General features: G+C 48.6%; 1 protein-coding gene across 17 annotated transcripts in view; it reads left to right on the forward strand.

Annotated features, from left to right (window-relative positions):
• TCF7L2 (transcription factor 7 like 2) overlaps nt 1–27,130 on the forward strand; it is a 203,142-nt gene that overhangs the window by 23,571 nt on the left and 152,441 nt on the right. The window lies entirely within an intron of this gene.

The raw sequence follows: 27,130 nt of genomic DNA on the forward strand, positions 1-27,130 counted from the left end.
TCTTCTGAGTTTCAAAATGCTTGGAAGTTAGTTGGTTTTTAAAAGCAATATTAGGGGCGCCTGGGTGCCTTATTCGGTTAAGTGTCCGACTTCGGCTCAGGTCATGATCTCATGGTTCGTGGGTTCGAGCCCCGTGTCGGGCTCTGTGCTGACAGCTCAGAGCCTGGAGCCTGCTTCGGATTCTGTGTCTCCCTCTCTCTCTGCCCCTCCCCTGCTCTCACTCTGTCTCTCTCTCACTCTCTCAAAAATAAATAAAGATTAAAAAAAAATTAAAAAAAAATAAATAAAAGCAATATTAGCATTTTTCTTTCCCCTTAAAGGACAAGTAGTGTTTCCCATTGGATCATACCATTTTTCTCAGGCTATGGCAACTGTCATTAATTCCTGCAGGCAACTTCAGAAACCTAGACAAGTGTTTTCCTACCTGTGGGTGGATGAATCGACACAAGCAAATTCATCCCTTTTTGTTCCCAAACCTTGTGCCTCCCAGAATTTTGAGGAGGAGGTGAGGCACCAGAATAAACAGCTTCGGTGGTTGAAAATCAGAAATTGTCCAGCGCTTGAAAATGGATGCGTTTGCACCGGTAGCCTAGAGGGCCTGGGGGGATTCTTTTCGCCCGGGCTTTGGTGAGACTGCCCTGTAGGGAAGGGAGCCTTGTGTCAATAGTTTCTAAGTTGATTCGGTAAGCATTGTTGACGATTGAAATTGAAGAATTGTGAAGACAATTCATCTTGAGGAACAGAGCACATCGGGTGTGAGCCCGGCTGCTGGGGAGCAGACATTGACATACGGGCCGTCATCAAACTAATTGTTGTTTGAATTACCTGTTATGATCCGATGACAAATCTGCCTTGCTCCTGCCACTGGAGCAGAAAATGTAGCTTGAATTGGCGTGATGTTAGCAAGTGTAAACTGTACTTCAACAAGATGGATAAACCCAATTATGGGGCAGACCTGTAGAGAGAAAATCCATTTAAATCTCGTAATGTTAAGCAGAGCTGTGTTTAATTCATTTGGACCAATTTGGGAATGATGTATGAGTGTTGGTGAACATTAGTCAAAGGGGGGACCACCTGGGGGTAAGGGATGCGCCTGGGCTGGCGGCCGCTCTGGGGAGGCAGCTGGGGTGTCGTCTCAGCAGCCTGCACTAATGGCGGGGAGAGGCAGAAATGACAAAACGATGTACTGAGTGCTGCTAGGAGAGCCGCACTGTGCAAATGAACCAATAAGGAAAACATATGAAGCAGAAATGAAGGAGGTGTTTTCCCTAAATGCTATTGACAGTCCAAAATAGAAAGGAAATTTGAGGTTCCTCTTCGGTGTTTCCTTCCCGGGTCCGCTTCTGGGTTTTTCCAAGCCTCCTCCCAAGGAGGCCGGGGAAATGCTTTTTATTTTTGCCTAACGATGATTGAAAAGAGAGAGAGAGAAGAGGGAAAGTGACATTTAAATTGAGAATCTTGGGGGGGTATTTAGTTCTCTATCAGAAAGCAGTTAAGAGGGGATTATTATTCTGAAATACATATATTATGCATATTTGGAAGAGAATTTGGAAGGCTTTGTCTATCTAAATTTTTTTTTTAATGGCTAGTGAGTGGTGACCCCGCTTTTCATGTAGTAGGTGGTTTATATATATTGATGAGGTGAATAGAAACATTGAACTTCAGAGAATTAACTTTCAGGGCTAAATACTGGTATTTCCCACACCTCAAACTCCTCAGGATGTGTAATGACCTTAGTCTCCCAGTTTTACCCAGGAGTTTGCATTCCCAGGAATTTTGTGATTTAATGTGAAAATTTATGATTTTACTTTTCACTGTGGCTTCTAGATTGTTGGCTTTCCCCGAGGATGTTTTTAGAAGACTTGAACTTCCTTTTACTTCGGAAAGAGCTGATAAAGCCCCTTAATGGGTTCTTTTCTTTTCGGTTTGCGCATTTTCTTCTTTCTTTCCTTTTGTGGACTGGACTGGACTTGGAGACTTGGCTTGTTGAAAGGCTGGAGTACGCGAGGAAGTTGGCAGTGAACCGCCAAGAAATTCATGGTTATGCACTTTCGCCCCCAGTGCCCGTAAATCTAACCATTGGGAACGCTGGGTGTAAATGGAGGTTAAAGCCCTGAGTTTTTTGTTCCTGTAATTGGGGGTGCAGTTCATCGTATGGGGTTGTGGTGTAAGGTTTGTGTCCATTCCGGGCAAATCTTTTCTCCTAGAGGCAGACCTGTTAGGATTTTACTTCCTGGCGGTCTCCACCTTTCAGCTCAGTTGAAAAATCAATAAGGGGATGATAATAAAAAATTAAGGCTTTACAGTAATGGTTCAACACTGAATTCTGAGAATCTGAATATTCCAATCTCGTTTACCAGTAGAATCTAGGTAAACAGCGTTTTGGGATTAATGAGTCTACTGTTGCCACCAAAACCCACCGGCGCATTTTGCCCTCAGTTTGACCTGCCTGATGGTCGACCTCCAATTCAGAACAAGGAAGTCACGTAATTAAGTTGGAACTTCGAGGAAACATTGAGATGTGATTCTGAATTTGAAGGTCTTTGCTCTGAAAGGAGCATCTCTGGCGCTCTGTGAGTTTTCTGGGGGCTCTGTTTGAGTTGGCTTGAAAGCAGTTGTCACAGGTACTCCTGAGGGTGGGGTATAGACCACGTGAATTGAGCAGGCCGTGGATAAGGGGATTTCTGGAGATAGACCGTAAAGGAAAAGAAAGCATCCACTTTGTGGGTAGAATGACGTAGAGATGAATCTTTTCAGGGCCCTGGAGGGCTGCTTTCTTGACGAACTTGTTACGTTCTGGTATTATAGCAGAGCCGAAATCTTGCAAGAAACGTGCGCAAAGAGGAATTTTTGTCCTTTTGATTAGCTCCTAAGAGGTCATAAATATACAGCAAAAGACCTAAATCAAACAGTAAAATCAAATAGTGAGGCAATGTCAACACTTTAGCTTAAAATAAATGATTTTCTGTAGAATTGGGCTTTATTAATGTATGGAATCTGTAAGACTCAATTCAGAAGTGTTTCAGGACTCACAAAGCTCTGAACTTGATTCTTATCCTTAAAAATCAAAACCAGGGGCGTCTGGGTGGCTCAGTCAGTTGAGCATCTGACGTCGGCTCAGGTCATGATCTCACAGCTTGTGGGTTCGAGCCCCACATGGGGCTCTGTGCTGACAGCTCAGAGCCTGGAGCCTGCTTGGGATTCTGTGTCTCCCTCTCTCTCTCTGCCCCTCCCCTGCGTACACGCGCTCTCTCTCTCTCTCTCTCTCTCGCTCGCTCGCTCTCTCTCAAAAAATAAATAAACAAAAAAAAAAAATCAAAACCAAACTTCCCCTTTCCCCTCCCCCGGTCTTCATTTGCTTATTCTGCAATCAGCTTTTATTTCTTAATCATTGCTGAAGAAGCCAAGAGTTTCCCTGTTAATTCTAAAACACTCATTGACCCAGGGTATACAGACATTTTTTTCTTCTTTTTTTTATATATATGGTTTGGTAAGTGCTTTAAAGTTTATTTACTCATTTTGAGAGAGAGAGAGGGGAAGGGAGAGAGAGTGGAGGAGGGCCAGAGAGAGGGAGAGGATCCCAGGCTGGCACTGTCAACGTGGAGTCCAACACGGGGCTCGAACTCCCCAGCCATGAGATCTTGACCCGAGCTGATGTCGGACGCGTAACCGACTGAGCCACCCAGGCGCCCCTGCAGACATTTTTCTTGAAATAGAATCTAGAGGAAGGTTTGGAAATGCTTCTAAACTAGAAGACGTGTTTATCAAACTCCCAGCGTGCTCTATGCACCCTATTTGGTTTTGTGTTTTTTTTCAAAAACTTGTCACTCTTGTCACATTTTCATCCTGGTGAGTGAGAGCAGAGGACCAGCCTCTCCCCATAGAGGACGTGCTTTGTGAAGCCATTTGTTTCTGAAGAATTGGCACTCAGGGCCTGAATTCTCCGGTGAGGAAAAGGCTTCAATAATGTGGTAGGCCTCTTTCCTTGGGAGAGGAACCTTCTCCCACGTCTGCCTCCCCCCGTCCCCAAAAAAACAAAGTCAAAAAAAAAAAAAAGAAGCTATGATTTGCTTAGGTCACTTTGCAGTTGGGTTCAATTTGCCAGTTTATCTCCATCAGAAAATAAATGTTGATATCCTCATCGTCCCCCCCCACAAACGTGTTACTCCTGACGTTAGGGTAGTTTAGGAAAAAGCACCAAGTCAGTTGTTTCTGTAGATTGGGTTGGGCGCCCCGGGCGTCCCCGACTGATATGTAATAGCAATAAATTGAGGTTTGCTTGGGGTTTCCTCCTTCCAGCCTTCTTGGGTTTTTGGCCAAGACGTCTTGCAAGACGATTCTCCACAGGCTCCCGGTTTGCCTCGTAGCGAAAGGAGCCCCACGGCGAGTTGTGTGTGGCGGGAACCGAAGGTCTGACACAGACAAAGCGCACGCACGAACCCCATGCCACATGCAAAGCAGCTGTGGTTTTGATTTCGGCCTCAGTGGTTCTGTTATCATTTCTTTTTTTCCGTGTGACTGGATTTTTATCTCTGGGTCTGACTTCTGCTTTGGTTCATGGTTTGCGGTTTCCATTTGCCACCTCAGCTCAAGAGTCTGGCTGCTGGGGAGCCAAGAGTGGCCAGGGCTCCTGGCCCATGAAGTGTGAGGAGGGGGGAGCCCCGGGCATGGCCTTCCCAGAGACCGTGGCGATTGTCGGGCTCTCGTGGGGCCCGGGATCCCTGGCAAGTTGCCGCAGAGCCATTGTCATCGTTCTTGTCCTGGATCCTCAGCTGTCACACGCTCCCCCACCTGGGGTTTCTTCTCTCTCTTTCTGTGTTACTTACATAATGCCTCTAAGGACTATTTTGGAAACATCTAGACCAGCTTGTGATTGATCTTCCTGTTCTGTGTATTTCCCCTGATTCCCCTGCTCTCCTCTCATCTCCTTTGGCAGGAAGTGTTTTTTTTCCTCATTAACTGCTTTCCAGGTCAGAATTTCCCCGTAAAGTCTGAACTTCTCCTTATTCCAGTATCTGAGTTCCATCACTTTTTTTTTTTTCTTTTACATAACGCTGGAAAGTTTAAATTGGGCAAATTACTTAATTACTCTGTGCCTCCGTTTTCCCATCTGTGAAAAATGGGCTTAATAATGGGATTTGCCTGCTGGGCGGGTTATTGTGAGGTTACATGAGAGAGGGTTAGGGTTAGCTCAGTGGCTGGCGTGGGAGGAAGGTTTAATGGTGTTATACCTGTTACCAACAGGGTGTCCCAGGAAGCCTGTCCACCCCAGGCAAGCGGGGACAGTCGGTCACCCTGACAACACCATTATGCCACTCCTGCCAAGTGGCCAAGTGGCATATATCTTTCCCTGCTTTTCTTTCCCGTCTTCCCTTCCCCCCAAAGTAATCTGGTTTCTTCTGTCAGGGAGCGGGCCGAATCAAGAGGCCAGGGTACTTTTTGAAGAGCGTTGGGGGAGAGAGTTCGTTGTGACATAATTTATCTCCCTGGGGAGGACAGACAAAAAAACCTATGGGGGCGACCGGGCTCCGAATTATTCAGCTTCTGATGGGCATGAAATTAGTGACAGCAAGACAGGAATTTGTGGCCTTTTAGCTGTAATGTCTGCTCTCTTCTTTGGTCGAATTTCTATTGCTTAGAACTTTATTAAAAAAAATAGATTTAAAAGGTGTCCTTTTTGGTGTTTGAAAGGCAGAGGGCTGGCTTCTGGCTTGCCGACCTAATAACACTTACTTTTTTCTTTATGAGGGAGTGTCCGCGGGCTGCTGTGGCCAGGCTATTGTTTGTCTGAATTTGTAATAAGCGTGTAACAGCCCCCTCCGCCTCCAATTTGCCTCAAAGACAAGCGGCTAGTGGGCCAAGAGACCTGGGGAACCTGTGATTGGAAGCTTACTGCCCTAGGAAAGCAGCACCGGTGGGAGGAAGGGCCAGGTCTTTGCATTTGTGTCTGTGCCCATCACTCAGGTCTGCTCGCCGGGCCTTCCCGTGGGGCTCTCCTGGGCAGGGAATCAGATCCGTGAGTGGACAGCCAGCTCAGGCCAGTTCGCACTTCAACTTGGAGAACTGCGTTGCCGCAAGGAGTTTGTGCGCAATGATTTGTTCTCCGTGGTGGTTAAGAAATGACATTGATTTTCCCAGGTGACTTGACAGCATCCCTAGAGTCTTTAACACCTCCTGGTTCCAGAAGGTGCAGTTCAGACCTCCTTCATTTGCAGGAGGATGAATTAAAACACGGTGCTTGGAGTTGGGCCGTTTGTATCGCCATCTCTCTTGAGCTTCTCTGAGGGTAACATGCGAAGGGGTGGAATCAGAAAACAGTTTTTGTCAGTGGACTTTGTTTTTAATGTGTGTTTATTTTTAAAAATTTTAAATGTTTATTTATATTTGAGACACGCACACACGCACACACGCACGCGCACATAGGGGAGGGACTGAGAGAGACTGAGACAGAATTCAAAGCAGGCGCCAGGCTCTGAGCCGGCAGCACAGAGCCCGATGCGGGCGGGGCTTGAACCCAGGAACTGTGAGATCATGACCTGAGCTGAAATCGGACTCTCAACCGACGGAGCCACCCAGGTGTCCCTACATAGTTTTGAGAGAGAGAGAGAGAGAGACATGGCATGAGCAGGGGAGGGACAGAGTGAGGGAGACATAGAATCTGAAGCAGGCGCCAGGCTCCGAGCTGTCCGCACAGAGCCCAGCGCGGGGCTTGAACCCACGAACTGCGAGATCATGACCTGAGCCAAAGTCCGGCGCTTAACCCACCGAGCCACCCAGGCGCCCCTCGTCAATGGACTTCTTTTATCCTCACTCCCCTCTTTGGCTTTGGGAGGTGTAAAACAATGAGCAGGTACGATGACATCCCCTCCCTCCTTGAAAAAGAGGACTTGTTAGGGGCGCCTGGGTGGCGCAGTCGGTTAAGTGTCCGACTTCAGCCAGGTCACGATCTCGCGGTCTGTGAGTTCGAGCCCCGCGTCGGGCTCTGGGCTGATGGCTCAGAGCCTGGAGCCTGTTTCCGATTCTGTGTCTCCTTCTCTCTCTGCCCCTCCCCCGTTCATGCTCTGTCTCTCTCTGTCCCAAAAATAAATAAACGTTGAAAAAAAAATTAAAAAAAAAAAAAAAAAGAAAAAGAGGACTTGTATTTTAGCCATCTTGGTTGATCAGAAAGCGTTGGTATTTTTGTTGGCATTGGCCAGACCTTTGTAGCTTTGTAGTGGCCTTAGGCTGCAGCAGGTGTTAGCATTTCCCTCCTCTCCACTGCAGTTTGTCACTGGCATTCTGGCTGATGGCATAGCTTTTGGCAAGAGCAGTGCTGTAGCTTTTTAATTGGTTAGTTCCTTAAAGTAATGATTTATTCCACACCTATTAGAAACATCTTAATTTACTTTATCTAATAGTTTTGCTCCCCTTTTAGTCCTCCCTCCCCCCCCCCCCCATCAAAATTAGCACCACCAGCTAAACTATCTCCCCGTGGCAGCATTTGGTGGGAGGACTTTGTCTTTGGGTATGGCAGTGGGAAAGAATTAATTAAGGTTGAGGAGGAAGCTTAATCATTACAGTTAGGGGCCCAGGAGTTTGGAACACTGCTAGGTCATTCACTCAGTTACCTGCTTGTAGGTAACATACCCTCTCTGCGTCTCAGTTTGCCCATCCCTGAAATGCCTCCACGGGACATAGGCGGTGGTGAGACCCATTAGAAGCCACAAAAGTGCTGTTTTATCTGGAGTGAAAAGTTTATGCCGTGACCTGGAGGCGTTCAGGGATGATGGATGGGAGCCCTGACACTGGTGTTAGACATACCTGAGCTCTCAAGTCACACCCTTTTATTGTATGTGGGACCTCGGCCACTTACTTAACCTCCCGAAGTCTCAGTTTTATCTGTAAAATGGGGATACAACCAATCTCAGAGGATTAATAACACAATGGCGAGCACCGGGTACCGAGCCGCAGTGGGTACTTGTATTTAAAGGGGAAGGACGTCTGTAATCTTAGCAGCTTCAGACTGTTGCTGGGCACTGGGTCCCTTTCGCTACTAGTGGAAGGCAAGTGGACAGACTTGGCGGTTGGTTTTGGTTTTATCTTCTCTGGTTAAATTTCTTCCTCTCAGAAGCGATAAGAGATGAATCATATTCTACTTGTCTGATATCAAAAATAAAACTAAAATAAACTTCAGGATCCTTCCATGGAAGGAAACAAGTTTGTTGCTACTCAGATTTTAACTCCTATTTTAGCCGTCCCCTCCCCCCAGCCCATGTATAAACACATGCATTGATTTCTTTTTTTTCTTGTATTACTACAAGGATCAGTTTCTTCTGGCCTAATTCCAGAAACAACATGCCTGTCTTTTTTCATCGTTGAGGAAAAACAGTCTGAAGGCACCATAATTCCTTAAATTGGATTTCAATTCTTGATCCCCTTATGTTCGGTAAACAGAGTGATCTATGAAACATCATTGTTTCGGAGCAAGAGGCTGGCAGCCTTTTTTTTTTTTTTTTTTTTCTTTCCCCCCAGAAGGAAAGGCACTGTGCTAGAACCTCCTGGGGTGAGGCATTGGGTGGAGTTCCCTAGAGGTGAATGCCCACCTTCATTTGAGATGAAGACCTGAATCCCTTTCCAAAAAATGCTAGTGAAAGTTGGGAGGGCTGCCTGTGAGTGAGCAGAGTTTAGCTTGGGAAGAAGCCTGTAGAGGTGTGTGTGTGTGTGTGTGTGTGTGTGTGTGTGTGTGTGTGTGTGTAGTGCTTGTTAACTCCATTAGTGCCATGGGCAGTTGCCACTTGAAAGCCTTGAGTTTCCTATATTCAAATCAAAGGCACCCAGAAAGCAAAGATAAAGGGGACAGTGTGATCTTCAAAGATGAGGGAATAAAAAAGTAGTGGGGAATATTTTTGGGGTAATTCTGCTCCCCCTCTTTTTGCAAAGAAGTATGAAGGGTATCGGGTGCTTCCTCTCACTTGGTGGTTAGACTCTGGTCAAGCCATTGCAGTTCTGGAGCACAAGACAGATGAGTTGCAGAAAGCAAACTGGAAATGTCTTGGGCCGCTTCTGAGCTTGCTTGAGGAGTGAGTCAGTGTTTCTCGGGTCCTCTCTTCCTTCTCTCGCCTTTCTTCCTTTCTCTGAGCTAGTTTCGCTCTGAGAGTACAGGCTTGGCACCCACTTACCCAAGAACTGATTAGTTCCTAAAAGAAGCAGTAAGTTGATTGCTTACAGAGATGATGTAAGCTTTGCTCTGGGGTACATCAACTTGGATTTCTCATGCTTTATCTTATAAAGCCTAAATTAACAGCTGGTTTGGTTTGAGTTCTCCGGGATCTGACTAAGGGATTAGAGTCCATTCTCAAGTGAGTCAATCTAGTTTAATTTATTTCAGGTCTATCAAAAAAGATCAATCAAAGCTCTTTTGAAAGTAAAGCTATAATCGGCCTGCACACTTAGAAGTCACTGGTGTTGCACTTGGTGTTTCTCTCTGGTGGAGAAATGCTCGGGCTGTGGTTAAGAGGATGTATTTGAGCATTTTTCTTCGTACCTCCCTTTCTTGAGGCCTCCACACCTCCCTGGGAAGATTTTGAGAACTGGCATGGTCGAGAACTCTGCCCGGGTGGGTGCTGCCCTGACCTCCTGTTCCCTTCTCTTTGGTGATGCTGGATCCCTGATTTGGAAGTTTCAAGTGCAGCATAATTTAATACCTGGACCTCAGCATTTCAGGTCCAACCCATTTCCCGTCACTGGTTTTGCTCCCAGGCGTTTTCTTGCAGAGATTGGTGGGTGAAGACATGCGCTGAATTCTTTTTCCATTTCTACGTGAATTATGTAGGTTGCAAAACTAAGGTGAAGCATTGTCAGCTATGGTTGATCTAGGGTTTTTGTGAGCACTAGAAGCTACAACCTGAATTGTCCACTTCTTTTGTGTTTCTACTTAAAAAATACTGAGCATCTACTCGTCGCTAAGAACTCTGCTAGATGTACATGATCGACCAAGAGAAATATCAAGAATAAGGAAATGGTTAAGAGCTTGATTCTAGAGTCAGACCTACCTTTGAATCCTGGCTCTGCTACTTTGTGACTTTGTATGAGCTTGAGCAAGTGCTTCCCTAATCCTCAGTTTGCTTGTCTGTAAAACGGGCAGAATCAAAATATCTCCTTCAAAGGATTGTTGCGATAATGAAATGAAATGATACTATACCTTTTGTTTTTGTTTTTCTATGAAAAATCACTTTGGGGGAAATACCAGGAAGCCGAAGCGAATTTTTCCCCCCTCCAAAAGCATTACGCAGAAACAAATATTTACTTAGGGTCTGTAGTGTGTCCCTTGCTCTGGGTGCCTAGGTTCAGTGACATAGTCCCTGGCCTGTAGGAATGGACAGTCTATTGGGAAAAGAAAATACTGAGCATTGGAGGGTGTCCAGAACTGTGAATCCCTCTGTCCTTTGTGCCACTCACCTTGGTCCAAGGGATGCTTATTGTCTTCCATTTGACTGAATGAAAACATGGTGGGTCACTCTTCATCTGCCTTCCATCAATGGTTCCTGTAGGCTCCTCACCCGCTACAACTCTCAGCTTACTCCTGGTCCACTAGCTTTGACCCTTAGTGTTATCACTGGTGCGAACGTGAGTCTAGCCTCAGTTTTTCTAGCTATGGAACGGGGCTGGCATCATTCCATGGAGTGTGTGTTAAGGATGGGGAATACCTCATTTTTCATTTTTAAGGTACTCGTGTGGGTCTCTTGTCTCGTGAGTGTGGGGACTTAATGCTTTGATTTCTAGCATTGTTGCTCCAGAAAGGGACCTTGATGCTAGTAGCAAAAGAAAAAAGAATAGGTGTTTGTTGAGCTCTCGCTATGTGCCACTTTCTAGAACATTCTATAGATTTGTAAACTTCAAGGTCACAGCAACTTTCTGTACCATCCCCATTATACAGCCGAGGAAACTGAAGAAAGTTAGGGAACTTGCCCAAGGGTGTGTGGCTGGTCCAGTGGCTGCTCTGGGGTTTGAGTCGGCTTTTGCCTGATGCTAGGGCCCTGTCATGCTCTAAGGTTCTGTATTGACATGGAAATAGGGAGGTTGCTGTGGGGAATCTAGTTGGGTTTCTCTTTGAAAATTCTAACCTGGCCTTTGTTGGCCAATCAGAATCCTTTTGCAAGTGAGTAATTGGATGTGGGTGCCTGTGCCTCCCTCCAAAAGGAAAGCCTGTTTTTCCTTCCGCGGTCCAGGTCCAGCATGTGTGTGGATCTGGGCCACTCTGGAATTTCTGCCTGGCATGAATGACTGAGGCCTTGCTTAGGAACCGGTAAGGGTACCTTACCAGGCCGCACACCTGACACCGGGGAGGATTCAGCAACGTCATAACGTGTGGCTCTCCTTCGAAACCTTTCCTTCCTGACCCTGCCTCTGGGGTTAACCATTAAAAAAAAAATAATAAAAAAATAGCCACAGCACTTTTAGAAAGTGGCATGCTGGGTTCCTCTGTCCTCAGAACTGACTTGATTCATATTCCTCTTTACTCTTACTGGAATAGAAAGAAAAAAAAAATCTGATAGCCAATGCTAATAATCGTGGCATGTAATGTAATTGGAAGTGTTTCATTGCCGTGTTCACGAGAGTTTCCGGCTTCATCTTCGGGCTTGGATGTAGCACTGGTCTTGCCTTGAGTGTCTTGTGCAAGCCTTTGATGCAGGTAGACCATATTATAAATAGGTGCGTTGCTATGGTGAAGACGGAACTCCTTGCTTGCTGTGGGTAACCTTTTCTACCTTCTCGGACAGTGTTTTAAAACACAGCAGCGTGATAGCATTTCGTTTAATTTGAACCAAGGTGGGGTAGACGAATGGGTGAGGTTGAGGTTTAAAATTGTTTTGAGATGATGGTGGTGGGGGGGTGGTTTCTGATCACCTGGTGCTGTGGGATATTTTGCAGATTGGGCACTCTCATTATTTATTTAGGGATATGTTTTCTAATGGATGGGGTGGGGGATGGCGGTGGGCAGGAGGCTGGGCTCTTTTCTCTTCCCCCTCCTTCCTTCCCTGAGCATTTCTGCGAATTTGTTGGCTTTGATGCCCAGCAGCTCATGCAGTGAAATGAAGGTTCAGGTTGGCATGATGCAGAAATGATTATTCCTGGTAGTGTGTTCCTATTACTGTTAATAATATAAAGACAATTGCCTGTCTCTCAAGACTCCTGCACACGGCTCACAGATGGTTATTTCTCCATGGAGTCACACACATAGTGATGGGGGACGGGAGCGTTTTATTAGTGGTTATCCTGCAGATCCCCAGGGTGTAACTCAGATGAGACATGGATTTATTATTATTATTTTTTTTCCTGTTGCTTGAAAGGGTACCTTTTAATTAAATCCATCAAATGTCAGTGCAGCTCAGGTTTGTAAAACTTACTTTCCCCCACCTTTTCCCTGCCATACATCCCCATCCCTTAAATTTTGGGGCGGGTGCACACTCAGGATCTGAAAGGATGTGAAAAATGAACTTGTCAGCCTCCTACGCTTCTTTTCTGTGTCCAGGTCTGTTCCCAAATCACCTCTAAAACGGGAATAATATTCCTTACTCGTCTCAGTGGATAGTTTCAAGCACCAAAGGGGACAAAGTTTGACGGAAGCCCTCTGGGGGAAAACGGTGTTTTTTAGATAGGCTTTAAATTTGAGACTGTTCACTGGCTTTTGGTCCAGGGTCTGAATCTGGTATTTTTATAGCTCAAAGCTGCCTTTCTCTTCAAGGTGAGCTCCGTGGCCTTCCTCAGGAACGCTCAGGTTCTGGATTCCTTCCTGCCAGGTAGAGAGTGCATGCCAAATTGGGGATCCCAGAGCTGTGGCCACCTTGGCTAACCTGAGCCCCCAGGGGGGACTCACTTTTCCTCTCTGGGAAGCGCTACAGAGATCTTGCTAGTGGGGTACACATCTTGTATGCAGTGTGAGGATGTAACTCAGGCTCCTAGATGGTTCAGAAGGCAGGAAACGCCCCCTCCAGGGTAAGAGGAACCACAGGGCGAGTCTTCCCCATTGCCAAGGGGGCTCAGGCCCCCATACCCCTGGAGGGATGGCGATCTCTCTTCGGGGTGGTTCCCGTCACCCAGCCACGGCTGAATTAAATCTGGAGCAGAGGCGGGAGGCCATTCTCCTGGCGAAGGCCCCTGGTCGGGATGTTCTGCCACAGCCAACTTCCCCTTTGTGCTTGTTAAGAGGAGAGGCTTGCTGCAGTCACCTGGCCTCTGGCTCTCTGCTTCCTGGCCCCGTGCTTGGAAGCCTACGGATGCTGCCTCTGATTCCCAAGGACACCTCACCATGAGGGTGGAGCGAGTCACGCGACAGAGGTGGTTGGCAGGGCCGCGGAGGCTGGCATTGTGCCGAAAGTGGGGCTGCAGGCAGACCTCAGGATGGGATGGTCTGTGTATTTATTTAGAAGTATTTCTAGAGGGTAACCTCACCGGCTGAAAAGCGTGTCTGAACAAGAGCCCCGTTGTTCCTTTGAGCCCTGTTGCCCCGGCAGGATGCAGGCTCGGGAGGCCTGTGGGTCAGGCCTTGGATGCAAGGGAGCCGTGAGGCCTGGTGGGCGGGGCCCGTCTCCCTCCTGGCCGCCAGGACCAGGGAAAGGCTGCCCATCCGTCCCCTCGGGCCGTGCGATTGGGCAACCTGGAGACCAGAGAATGCGTGGATTCCATTCCACACACCACCCTCGCCTCCTCTCTCCCCAGCCCTGGGAGGGAAGTATGCCCTCCGGGAGACACCCAAACCCGACAAAGAGACCTTTGTTGGAGCTGGAGGTGAGAATCTGTGGGCGTTGGGATTCCTGGGTTCGAGTTCCCGCTCCCTGCCAATCGCCCGGGCGCTGGACTAACATTTCTGGAATCGAAAGAAGTGCGGCCTGCCCAGCAAGGCCTATGGGAGCTAGACGCTGCTGGGCGCTAAGATTGCATTGTCTTTGCCAAAGGCTTTGAGCGCCTGGGAGGAGAGGGAATCCCAGGACGAGGATGGGAGGTGCTTGGAGCATCTCGAGCAGGACTCCAGGCTTCTGTTCTGGCCCCTGGAGGCCTCGCCTTAACAATAAACTTCTGAGTCGGTCCCTTTCTGAGGTCCTGGAATAAGGTGTTACTTTGTTACATTTTTAGTGTTTCCCGGATTTTTCCTGATCAGGGAACCCTTAACCCTGTTAAAAACTCAGATTCATCAGGTGTCCCCTCCCCACCCTATTTAGTGAATCAGGATCTTCTGGATCTTACTTACACGCTTGTAAAAATGGCTTTTGCCCTGTATTGTCTCCTGCTTACCGCCCTGCATTGGGCCGCAAACCTAGATTGTGAGGTTCCCCTGGGCACACCGGGACCTGGAGCGGTCTGTAGGCCGTCCCACCGAGCGCTTAGCACATGGCGCTGGCACATGGGTGTAGTCCCCGAGAAGAAGCCTGGCAAAAATCGCACTTACTGCTTCTCAAGCTGTTGTGAGTAAAACCTCAGACTCTTTTTGAAAGTAAGGGCTCTGCTGAGGCATTTACAAACTATACGAGTCTCTTATTTAAAGCGCACAGTTTAGGGATTTTTAGTCTATTTCCAGAGTCGTGTGATCATCAACGCTCTCTAATTCCGGAACGTTTTCGTCGCACCCAGAAGAAACCCTAGACCCATTAGCCACCACTCTGCACTTTGCCGTCCCCCGAGCTCCTGGCAGATGCTGTAGATGCCTATTCTTGACATTTCTTACAAATGGAATTGTAAAATATGTGGCCTTTTCTGTCGGGCCTCTCACTTAACATGATGTTTTCAAGGTTCGTCCGTGTTTTGGCATGTGCGAATTCTTCATGCCTCATTAATGACCAAATATTATTCCATTGTGTGGCTATCCCACATTAACGTTTAATCATCCACGGGTTTTTGTGTGGGCCCTACTTTCATTGATCCTGAATGCACGCCAGGGAGTGGAATTGCTGAGTCATATGATAACTCTGTGTTTAACTTTCTGAGGGACTGCCAGACTGAAAACCTTGGATTCTGTGACCTGCCAGTTGTGTTGGGCAAGGCAGCAAAATGTGACTGTTGTTTTGCCCGTGGCCGTGTAAAGACTGCCTGTTAAAAAAGCAGCCACGTTAAATTTCCCTCCGTTCCTTGTTGTTAGCGATTGGATGGACACCCATCAGTTACGTTGCTGTCGCCCAGGGCTGCTCGACACTGGCCACCGGATACAGTCACCTGGGAGCCATTGAAGCCTCATCCCTAGGCCAGTTACATCAGAGTCTCTAGCTTCTGGAGTTTCAGTCTGACTTTTCACGAGTCCATGCTGCCTATTTCTCTCCTCCTTTTCCCCAGGGGTGAGAAGAAAAGGCAGAGGTGGGGCTGTTGGTCATGCTGGTCAGCAAGAACGTAAGAAGATCCCAAAGCTCTCGTGGGAGGGACCCCGGGCTGCTCGGTGTGGGTACAGCTGGGAGCCTGGGACTTGGCCAGGTGAGAAGTGAGGCTTGTGGCTGGGGGACTGGAAGAGAATCCCCCACTCCAGGCAGTCCCCCAGTTAGGCTGTCAGGTTTTTTTCAAGCTGAAGCACGTGATTACCCACAGAGGCACTTTCTGAGACATTCGTTGGTGCCCGGACAGTGGCTGGAGTTTGGTTGTCGTTCTGTGGTGGTTTCTCTGCCTCAGTCCTGGGGGCGTGAGCGAGCACCCCCTCTCCTGGCCGACTCCCCCTTTCGCTGCAGGGAGCGCCCCTGACCAGGGATGGGGAGTCCTCTGTCGGCGCTGGATTTTCGCTCAGTACCGGTGAGACCTTGGGTGCGTCGCCGCCTGCCAGGCAGCTCAGAAGGAGGGGCTGATCTAGACAGACGTTTCCCCTGTGCTGTTCTGTGGTTCCCGTTGTCTTCCCCTAAACCCATGGCAGCCTGGTGTTTTGGTTAAATTGGCTTACATACCACTTCCCTCAGAGATTCCCGCTCTGAAACCCTCCCCCCACTTCAGAGATAACCTGTTTTGCCCCTGTCTACCCCTTGGTGTCCTTCAGCGTGGGATCACGCGCACCCTGGCATCTTTCTTTTGCTGTCCCCTCCTTCACCTGGATGTTAGCTCCATGAGGTGGGGATCATCTGTTCGTGGCTTCACCTTCACTGTCTAGTGGCTCCAGAAATATCTGGGATTAAGTAGATGTGTTACTGGGTCTTCACCTACAAGTCTGTGGGGATGTGTGTAGCTTTGAGCCTCTAGGAGCTGAGATTCTTATTTTTTCCCCCATTTGATGAATTATATTGAAGAAGAATTAATAATGGCTAACATTTATTGAAGACCTTGTGCACAGCACGGGGCTAAGGGCTTTATATTATTCTCTCATTTACACTTCATAGCAATCCTGTGAAGTAGGCATTACGTTTACAGACATTTCTCATTTTACAGATTAGGAAGCAGACCAGTGAGAGGTGCAACCTGGATTAGGACCCTGGCCCGCCTGGTTTCAGAGCCCATAATACTCTGTGGTCCCCAGTGGGTGAATCAGCAAATGAAAAATGACACGTAGGGAGGCGGATGGTGACCCTTTTGGATATGGCAGCCAAAATGATGTGGACCCCCTGGCAAAGGTACCCGTTACGGCCCCAAGAAGAAGATTCTGCTTTCGGTGATTCCCAGGGTGATCCTGCTTTGGTTTTCGCCTGAAGCCCAGAAAAGGGGCAATATGGTGGTCCGCGTGCCCAAGATATTAAATAAAGGAGGCAGCTCTGTGGTCGGAGCCAACGAGTCAGGCCACGGAGGGACGCCCAGGCTCCAAAAGGTTGTTCTCGTTGCTGACCGCCACCCAAGACCATCTGGGGGGAGGCCCGTGGTGGAGACCGCAGTGCTCACTAGTGATCTTTATCTAGGAAGGCCAGGAGGCCACGATTGCCCCCCTCTCTCCTTTCTGGGGAGCACTGGACTTTCCGGCCAGCACTTAGCAGGTGGGAAGCCAGCCTGCCGATGTATAGTACACTGAGTTAGACCTTCCTAGCTGAAAAGGGTCAGGAGACTGTTGCATTTGACGTCGTTGTTTTCAGATCAGGGAACTGAGAGGAGGGGGTGAAGGTCACAGCTTCTTTGAGACTGAGCCGGAGCTGGGGTCTAGGGTTCTAGAGGTGGAAATTTCTGCAGATTTGGAGGCTGTTACAAGGCCGTTCTCTCTTCTGAGACTGTGGGGGAGACCCCGTATTCCTGAGAGATGTTGGAAAATTTAGCTTGGGGGAAGATAAAACAGAAAAAGGTGAGGTTCATGCTCTGCCATGATTGTGGGGAGTGATGGTGAGGAGGTGAGCTGAATTCCAAGTGGTTCCAAGGGATTTAGTGAGGCTCCTGCTCAGGTATCCTTTTCCTCAAAGGATGGCAAAGCAGTGGGTTTCCGAAGAGATCTTGAAAAATGTTTGCTTTGAGGTTTATAGTGAAGTGAAACGGTTAATTGGGTCATTTCCTCTCCTTCTCCCACTACTGGGGTGACTGAAGCTACTAGAAGTCTTTGAGAATCAGCTACGGCTGGTAGAATATTTAGCTTGGAGCCCACCTGAACCTGGGTGTGGGGAGTGGGGTAGGTTGGTGTAGACAGACCACAGGCCCATTAGCATTCGAAAAAGCAAGCGGGAAAACTATGTGTTGATTTGAGTCATGCTACTTTGTCTTGAAATTTCCAATAACGTTAAGGGAGGATTTGAAAGGTTTGTTCATCCAAAGGGCAGTGGGTTGAAGGCTGAGAGCCTGAGGCTGCATGCAGGGTTTGCTGTGACAGGACACTGATGCCATCTGTTGATTGTCACTTCGCTGTCACCCAGAGACCAAAAAGGAGCAAGAGGGCTGTGGGCCTTTAGGGAAGAGGGATGTAGGGCTGCCCCCTTTGGGGGAAAGCTTGACGCTCCTGTCCTCAGGGAAGAGCCGGTCAAGGACCCGCTGGTGAAATGGTTGCCCTTGCAGAGAGTGTCTGGTCTCAACACTGCGTCCCGCCTCTGGGGATTTCCTTGTCAGGCCCGGGATCAAGCGGAACAGGATTCCATATTGGTTTTCTTTCCATTGAGTCTCGGGAGTCATACTGAGTTCCAGCCCCATACCTCATGAATTCAATTAAAAAAAATTTTTTTTTGTAATGTTTATTTATTTTTGAGAGAGAGACAGAGGGAGAGAGAGATTGGAGAGATAGTGTGAGTGGGGGAGGGGTAGAGAGACAGAGAGACACAGAATCCGAAGCAGGCTCCAGGCTCTGAGCCATCAGCACAGAGCCCAACGCGGGGCTCGAACCCACAAACTGTGAGATTGTGACCTGAGCTGAAGTCGCACGCTTAAGTGACTGAGCCACCCAGGCACCCCACATACCTCATGGATTCCAATGCTGCTCTCGGAGGTCAGGGGTGCCCTCTTTGGCTGAGCAACTTGATCCGTGACCTTGTATTGTAATCTAATGATAACCTGGCGTGCTCCCCATGCGTGCTTATTCCGATTTCCTGTGGCTTGTAGCCCCCTACAGAGGAGACGGCTCATCAGTTGCCTTGACAGTTAATAGAAGGGGGCAGGGTTTGATGACGTTCCTGATTTACTCTAGAAGATGTGGAGAGCGTGATGGGGGATGAGATGAAGTATGGGAATAGCCGTGACCTGAGACCCCAGAGCCCAGGTTCTGTTCTTCCTTAGTTACTTTCTGGTTGTACAAACCAGGACCTTCCTTCTGGACCTATTTGTAAACTGAGTTGGACTGGAGCAAACATGCCAGGTTTTTCACATAAGACATCCCCCTTTTTTAGGTGTACCTGGGTTTCATTGGAGGGTAGCGTCTGCGAAAGGAAAAGAGGGGAAAGCAGGATTGAGCAGGGGCTCGCATCAAATGGTAGTGCAAATGTGATAAAGTCTCTTCTGGCCCAAAGAATGAGAAGACCCATTTTAAATGGTGAATATTGCACAAACTCTTCCCTGCATCAGAACTTACAACAGCTGTTATTTGCTGAGTGGTTCCCAGGCTCAGTGCCTTATAGACATTCTGCAGTTTAATAATAGTGTGAGGCACGCTCCTTTCCGGAGGAGGGGACAGTGGCAACAGGAAAGGCAAGTGACTTGTTCAAAATGACACAGCAAGGAAGGGGTTAGAAAGCCTGAGCACCCAACTGCTACATCTGCCCCCATCAGTGTACATTTTGACTCTGGGTATTTGCTGACTGGGGGCCGTACACAGCCAAAGTCTAAGAATCTGGTAACGCTTTTGCCTGGCTTTGTATTTTCATTAGTCATCACCACAGCTACATCCAATGAAGAGACTGTGTTCAGAGGTTATTTTTCCACGTCTACTCTGTCAGTATAGCTTGGAGATGGATTGGGGCCCTCTGAAGTCATGCTGTGCCTTCACCAGGCAGGCTTTCTCTGTTTGCGTTGGGTTTATGGTTTTATTTTCCTTTTTTGCTGCTGGAGGACCCTGAGTGTCCGGGCCTATGTAACAGACTAATTGAAATGGTCCCCTGTTGTCTGTATTTCATGTGGCTGAATGGGCAACTGGTCCATGACTTGGTCTCCCCATCCCTGGCTCGTGGGAGAGGCAGGCAGGTCACTAGGTGTTGCTCCTGAAGCAGTCTGTGTGCTGCTGATGTCTGTCTTTCTTTTTTTTTTTTTTAATGCTTATTTATTTTTAAGAGAGAGAGAGAGACAGAGTGTGAGCAGGGGAGGGGCAGAGAGAGAGGGAGACACGGAATCCGAAGCAGGCTCCAGGCTCCCAGCTGTTAGCACGGAGCCCGACGCGGGGCTCGAACTCACAAACCGTGAGATCATGACCTGAGCCGAAGTCGGACGCTCAACCGACTGAGCCACCCAGGCGCCCCTGCTGATGTCTTTCTGGTGGGCTTCTGAGTCCCTGTTAGTATCTCGTGCTGTCTTAGCTTGGTGTCTTCCTTCTTGGGAGCTCTCCGCCTTTTACGGGCACCATCTCCGTTGGCTTTGTGGGAGGAGGAGGAGGGGAGTTCCTCTGAGGAATTTGCACACAGGTAAGTGGGGTTACTGGTTAATTCTTCTCATGGTCTGGATGAGAAATATAATACACTGAAATTTCAGTTATTCATCACAGAAGTAAGGCATGTTAGAAAGTGATCTTGGCCTTAGGATTTCCTGCTAGTAGGACTTGCTTGTCCGCTGGCTAGCGGATGTCGCTTATAGATCTCAGAAACTCTGGTGACCCTGGGAAAGCCGATACCATTTGTAGTCTTGTTTATACATACCTCTGTCTACCTTGTGTTAAACTGGGGAGATATGCAGACTGGGTTCAGGAGACCCAGGGCCTAGTCCTGGATGTCTCGACTTCTCCAGAGCCCATTTTTCTCTTCTGTGAGATAAAGTAGGGAGCAGCCTATCAGCATACATGTTCTCTCGCATGCTAGCCCTGGGAGTTTCCTCCACAAGGACTGGGGCCAAGTGGTTCCAGGGGATTCCGCATAAGCAGTCACGTCTTGGAGAGTTCAGGTGCTCACTGGAAGGTCTGAGAAGGCCTTCAGGTAAAGAGAAGCAGGACAGCCGTTTGGAGGGCTGAGTAGTGCACACTGGGGAATGTGGGGTTACAGGGTGCTTGAGAAGCTCTTCCAGATCTCAGATGAGTCCCATTCCAGCCTTCTTTTCTTCATCTGTGACAGGTCACAGGCATCTGCTCAGCCGAAAGATGGCCCCCACGTTGGGAACACAAGCTGTGGTAGAGAGGGACCATTGTACTAATAGCCTTCCGGGAGCTCACGGCCCAGGGCGCGTGGCCACCAGGCTCTGGAGGGAGGGAGGAAAGTTGAGACCGGCCTGGACAGGGTCGTGAGTCTGTTGGCGAGTACAAGTACATGTATGAGAGGGAGTGGGTCGCTGGCCAAGCGTCTTGTTTTCAGAGGTGAGCAGTCTTTAGGTCCGGACGGGCAAGTTGACTTGCCTAAGATCATGCAGCTAGCCAGCGCCCCGTATTTGATGACTAACTCAGAACAGGGCACCAGAGTGATTTAATCTGTCAAATAGTGCTAGATGATGTCTTTTCTGGACAGTGTAAGCAATGATATTTGCTCAGGATGGCCTTTGGCAGTACTTTCGATGTCCTGTTATTGGCAAGCCATCTTTTGGGCCCGGAGGGGAGGGCAGCAAATCCTAGTTCTGGTAGAAGGTTCTGAATACATGAGCACATCACATGGGCCGAGCACATCACATGGGCACCTCGGCCCGTGTGATCAATGGCTGAAAATGTACTGCATTGCCTTTTGGTTGGACAAGCACCTTCATTTTTCTGTTTCTGGGTATTTCATGTGATTTGTCTCCTCCAAATTCCCTCTCTGTTCTCTGCCTCCACCCCTTAGCCCTCCACTGAGCCAGTAAGCCATAGCCTCTAAGGATTCTCCTTCATCTTTAACTATGTGCGAACTGGGTTTTGACAAACGCGATTTAACTGGGTATTTTTGGAAGGCTGTGAAGGAACGCGGCACACTCCGGAGGGCAGGCCTGGAGTCAGGAATGTTTCTTGCAACCTGTGCATACGGTGTGGGCATGCCTTCCTCAGCCTGCCCTTAGCTGGGGAGGAACGTGCCAGCTGGGAGGGCACGGGAGCCATGGAAGGTTTGAGAACTCCAGGTTCTCCTGTCTTTGGATGGTTTGTATGAAAGTGAGGCCTGAAACTTTTATCACCACTGCTACAGGTGAAAGACTTTCATTTGGCTGTGCTGGTCCAACAAAGACTATTTTATTTATGTGTTTCCAAGCCCTTAAAAATTCTTTTAGGGCACATCAGTGGGGAGTTAATAGAAACTTTGAAATAAGAAAAATGCCTGCAGGGTAAGTAGAACCCCAGCCAGCCGGCTCTGAGCTGTGTGCTGTTAGCTGGTAGGTTGGTTCTCAGAGAAGCAGCTGGTAGACAGGTTACTGAGCCACAGCTGTTCTCTCCAGTGCCTTCGTTTTCGGTGATTGAGGGTTTTTTGTTGTTGTTGTTGTTGTTGTTTTCTTTTCCTTCTTTTAGTGCAGAGGGAGGACTACTCTAAACTTTTCTCTGGGCATGTTAGGTCCTGGATGGGTCTTCCAACCTTTCTAGTTGTGCCACAGAGAAAGCTGGGAGGGATGTGTGTGTGTGTGTGTGTGTGTGTGTGTGTGTGTGTAAGAGATGGCCCGTGTCTCCTCTTCCTTCCCTCTCAATTGTGAACCAAATCACCCTCAGTAATACTAGTTGTTAATAAGAAGGGAGTTTTTATTGTCTTCTGAGTGTTGAGTTTAAAGTTATACAGAAGAGGGGCGCCTGGGTGGCGCAGTCGGTTAAAGCGTCCGACTTCAGCCAGGTCACGATCTCGCGGTCCGTGAGTTCGAGCCCCGCGTCGGGCTCTGGGCTGATGGCTCAGAGCCTGGAGCCTGTTTCCGATTCTGTGTCTCCCTCTCTCTCTGCCCCTCCCCTGTTCATGCTCTGTCTCTCTCTGTCCCAAAAATAAATAAAAAAAAAACGTTGAAAAAAAAAATTTTAAAGTTATACAGAAGAGGTGTGAATCTAAGCCAGGCATCGCTCGGATTGTTTGTTTTCCTGCAAAGTAATTTCCTAAAGAATTAAAAACGCCTTTGTAACACGACACAGCATCGTTTCTGTTTATTGGAGCAGGTGGGAGGTGCTTTGGGGTCTGAACCCAGCTGCTTAGAGGTGAGGAGACTTGAGGCAATCCCAGCATCTTTCTGGGCCTCAGTTTCTTCATCTGTAAAATGGCATGACGATACCTGCAGTTGTGGATGGTTAGAAGCGATCTAACCCTTCTAGAATGGGATGACAGGTGGCATCCCCCCGACTCCTGTTTGCAGGAAGAAAAAGCTGTGACTTAGGAGACCTGCCAGTTTTCTTCAGCTTTGTATCGGTCTGGGACTTTATCAAGGTGGCAGACTTTAGACCCAGATGTTTTCGGTTCAGTTAACTCGTCCTTGAGCACTTGTCCTGTGCTACACCAGCTGGCCACCAAGGCAGCTGGCTGGGGACTTGGCTTCTCTGTCATTCCTTGGGGCTGCTGGGTCCAAATCGTTTCGCTCAGTGGTTTTCAAATGGAGGTGATACTGCCCCCCAGGGGGTATTTGGCAGCTTCCGGAGACTTGTAGGATTGTCACTTCTTGGGGATTGCTACTGGCATCTAGTGGGCAGAGACCAGGGATCCTGCTGAACACCTTCCAATACGGAAGACAGACCCCACAACAAACAGTAATCCAGCCCAAGGTGTCAGTGGTGCCGAGGTTGAGAAACCCTGGTTGAATGTCTGAGGGGTGTGTGTGTGTGTATGTGTTTGTGTTTGTGTTTCCTGTTCTGTGTTTGGTAAAGGAAACTTACACACGCTGCCCCAATGATCACTGTGGCGAATGCTCATCTGTGTCCCAGTCCTGGTGTTGGTGGATGGGAATGTCAAGATTTAAGTAGGCCCATGAATAGCCTTTGGACCCAATAGGAAAAAGAACTTAATTTTATTTATTTAGAGGTTCTGTCAAATTGTTTCCACTTAGGTTTTGAGAGTTTCTCTTCCAAAAAAAAAAAAAAAATACCATAAACCACAAAAGGAAATAAAAATCACATTATCCCTCCACTTTTTCTTGGAAGGGGTCGCATTGGAGAACTCAGGATTCTTCACGTCTTCAGATGTAACTGCTTTCGGCAATTTGATATGTCTATGAATTTTGCTTTTCTTATGCATATTATTTCATATGTATGAGAATTATATTTTTGTATATGTGAATATATTCTTATATATATGATTATGTAATATATTCATATGTGTATATGTGTGAATAAGTGCAGAAAAATTGATTTCGGAATCTCTAACCATCAGAGACTTATGTAATAACCAGAGGCAGCCCTGATTATGTATATGGGCAAGCATTTGCGAACAGTGTCTCCTTTGTGTAGCACACAAAACAAGCTTTTCTTTAACATTGGACGGGCAAGTAGGCCTTCTCCAATAAGGGCCTCTCTCTATCCCTCCCACCTTTGAGCAAACATTATTTATTGTGGCTGATGTGTGATCAGGTCTTGATTTGGGGCTTCCTTTTGATGCACTGTCTTTGTGGGATCTCACCCACGTGCCCCTAGAGACCCTTCAGCTGCCAGCAGCTTTGTCTGTCAACCACCCATGTGGTGCCAGTAGCATCTGCTTTGTGGTGAGCTGTCCCCAGAGCCCCAGCATGGCCTGGGGATGGTCTCCATGATTGGACTTGGATGTCTCCTGGAGCCACTTTTGGGCTCAGAAATAATGGCTGTGCTCTGTTCTGCCCCTCCCACCCCCACCCCCTTTCCCAGCCTGAACCATTTTTAGCTTTGTTTCCAGTTGACTTTACCAAATGTTTTATGGACAAGCAGGGGAGGGGGGAAGGAACTCGTCTAAGGTAACCTACTTTGTGCCAGCCACTCAGCTCAGTCATTGTTCCTTCTCCAACCCTTTGAGGCCGGGAGATGGGATTCTCGTTGAACAGGTGAGGAAACTGATTGTGGCTTCTGTTAGGGAACTTGTCTGAGGTTCCCCAGGCAGCAAGTCAAGTGTCAATGCCAGGATTTGACTCAAGTTCCTAGACCCCCTGTGGCGGTAGACCACCACTCTTAGATGGCTCTGGGCTTGATGGTGGCAGCTGCAGCCGGAGTCTCTGTGTACCCCCATAGGCCACAGGGGCCCGGGACACGTGCCTTCTGGGTGGGGGACGCAGGAATGGGCCCGACCAGAGATACCTCAGGTGTCCTTGGCTGAAAGAATGAAGCAAAGCCTGGAATTGGTAAAATTCTTCACAGTTTGAAGAAACTGAGTCAGAGAGAGGGGAAATTGATTGCCCAAGAACAATCAGTTAGTTGGGACTTCATGAATGGGGAGAGACTTCTGGGGTCCCTCCCATGAGAGCATGGGGAGTGCCAGGGCCTGGGGAAGGCTCTGGGGTGGGGTGCTGTTAGGGTGGGAGTCCAGTGGGAGCCTCTGTGGTGGGAAAGTCGGGGGAGTCGTGGAGGGGAGGAGGGAGGATACACCAGACGGTGTCCTGGGCTGCCCAGACTTCAGATGAACCCCCGCGGTGTCGTAGGGAACCGCGAGGATGCTGCGGGTGAGTGCAGAATGAGAGTTTAAACCGATTCATTAGCCGGTCTTCCCCTCAGAGAACGTGTGCAGTGCGGGCAGTGGTCCTTCATAGTCCTTTGAGACCGAGAGACTCCTGGGGTCCAGATATGTCACAAATCAGAGATTGGATAGGAAGACTTAGCAGAGGATTTCTTGTCTGGAGTTGGGATGGCCTCTCTCTTCTCCCAGCTGTGACTCACCATGTTTTCAGGCAATTAACATTGCCTTCCCCACACACTGACTGGACGTGGGCTTCTGGGCGTGGGTCTTGCACAACTCCGTTTTCAAACCCTCTTTTTGATCCCTGGCCATGTCTTCTTGTGTAAACCTCCATCCATAGTCATGGCAGTTCAGGGGAATGGGGGCCTTTGTTTTATGATGCTGCTCAGACGCTAGGCACATTACTTGGCACCTAGCACGTATTGGGCCAAACATGAATGAGTGAATGAATGAATGAACGAATGAATGAATGCTAAGTGCTTAAGGCAGTCTAGACTGCCAAGCCGTTGGAGCGTTTTGATGGCGCATTGTGCGTGTGTGAGCGGTAGGACTGTTCTGTCCAGTTAGCTTGTCTCAGGTTTTGCCGGGAGGAAGGTTGGTTCTCGGGAGCGGGGGGGAGGGGGAGTCTGAGGTCTGTCTCTGGCACCAGCTGGCAGGGTCACTGTGGAGAAGGCTCTGCAGCTCAGTAGGCTGTAATTGAGCTGGAACTGCCTGAATTCTAAGTTGTTTGCTACTCTGAGGTTCATGGTTGGGGCCCCCCGCTCAGGCTTCTGGAATGCTCCCACCCCCTGATGACCCTCCAGCACAGAGCCGTGGTTCCTAAAGTGCCTTGAACTGCTTGGCCAAAGGCGTTTTTGTGGTTCTCCCTCTCCCTCCCTCGGCCACCCCTGCTGCCCCGTTTTGCCGGAGGGTTTGAGATTGAGTGGCTACTTTTTGCACCGAGCGGTGAGGATTGCTCCCAAGAGGTGGTCTGCGAAGGGGATGGGGGGGAAGAAGGAGGAAGTCATTCCCCACGTGTTTGTCCTTGTTGCCATCTGGAGCGCTTGAAGAAAAGGAAAAACCACTCCTGGTGGTTTGGGCAAAGAATTTAGTTGGCGGATCTGGTGGCTCCCCCTCTGTCACACTTGTTTTGACCAGAGTCTGGCCCAGGTGTCATTGTCCGAAGGTGGAGCACAGTGGTTATATGTGTTGAGAAATAGAAATCAGGACGGTACAGGGGAGCCACAGAGGTAGGGAAAGAAGGGGGCCAGTAGGGACCCTGCGGTGAGGGTGCTGGGTGGGGGCGGCGGGGAGGAAACAGCTCTGCTGGTGTCCTGGAGAAAGCACTTGTTAGATTTGGAGAGAGTGAAGATAAATTTGGCCCTAAGGGCCTCCGGTTCCTCTCCGAGACTTTTCCTGTAAAATCTAAAATGCAGCTCAGGAGATGTAGCAAATTGGAAAACGGCGCACTCTGTCCATAATGAAAGCCGCCCCACGAGAATTTCTCTATTTTATCCCTTTAGCCAAATTTCTGTTTCTAAAAGGGAAAAGGGACCAGACATAGGCTTGTTTGTTTTCTTGGTTGAAAACTCGGTTTTTGTATTTCAAGCCCATTCTCCTGGGTGAGAACAAGCAAAGCGAAGCCCGAGGTTGGTTGACCGCGGTGTTCCGCGCGCCCGGGCCCTCCCACGCGGGCCAGCCAGGCAACGGGGCGCTGGCGATCCTGCTTTTTTCTTTTTTCTCTGCCCCCCACCCCCCCCACTCATCTTTACTTCTCGGCAAAGAACTTAAAGTGCACAGACCTCAGGTACCCAGCTGTCTGATTTTTCTGTGTCTGCGCCTGTGTAACCACGACCCAGGTCAAGATGAAGGACGTTTTCCAGTGTCCCGGAGGCTCTGCTGTGTCCCTTCCCAGGGAAAACCGCTTCTGATTTCTCGAGCCACGGCTTAGCTTCTCTCTGTGAACTTCATATACGTTGAATTATCATTGGTATTTTAATCTTAGTTTCATACCCCTCCCCCACCCAACACCATCCTGTTAGACTCTTCGGATGTTTCTTGGAAGCATGCATCTCGAGTCTCCCGTGTGTCCAAGAATTGTAGCTGGAAGAGCCTGGGACGCACAC

Source organism: Lynx rufus, unplaced genomic scaffold (assembly GCF_022079265.1).
Source record: "Lynx rufus isolate CCGP_SWC_20201006 ecotype Redwood Valley unplaced genomic scaffold, mLynRuf1.p SCAF_11, whole genome shotgun sequence".
NCBI lineage: Eukaryota > Metazoa > Chordata > Mammalia > Carnivora > Felidae > Lynx > Lynx rufus.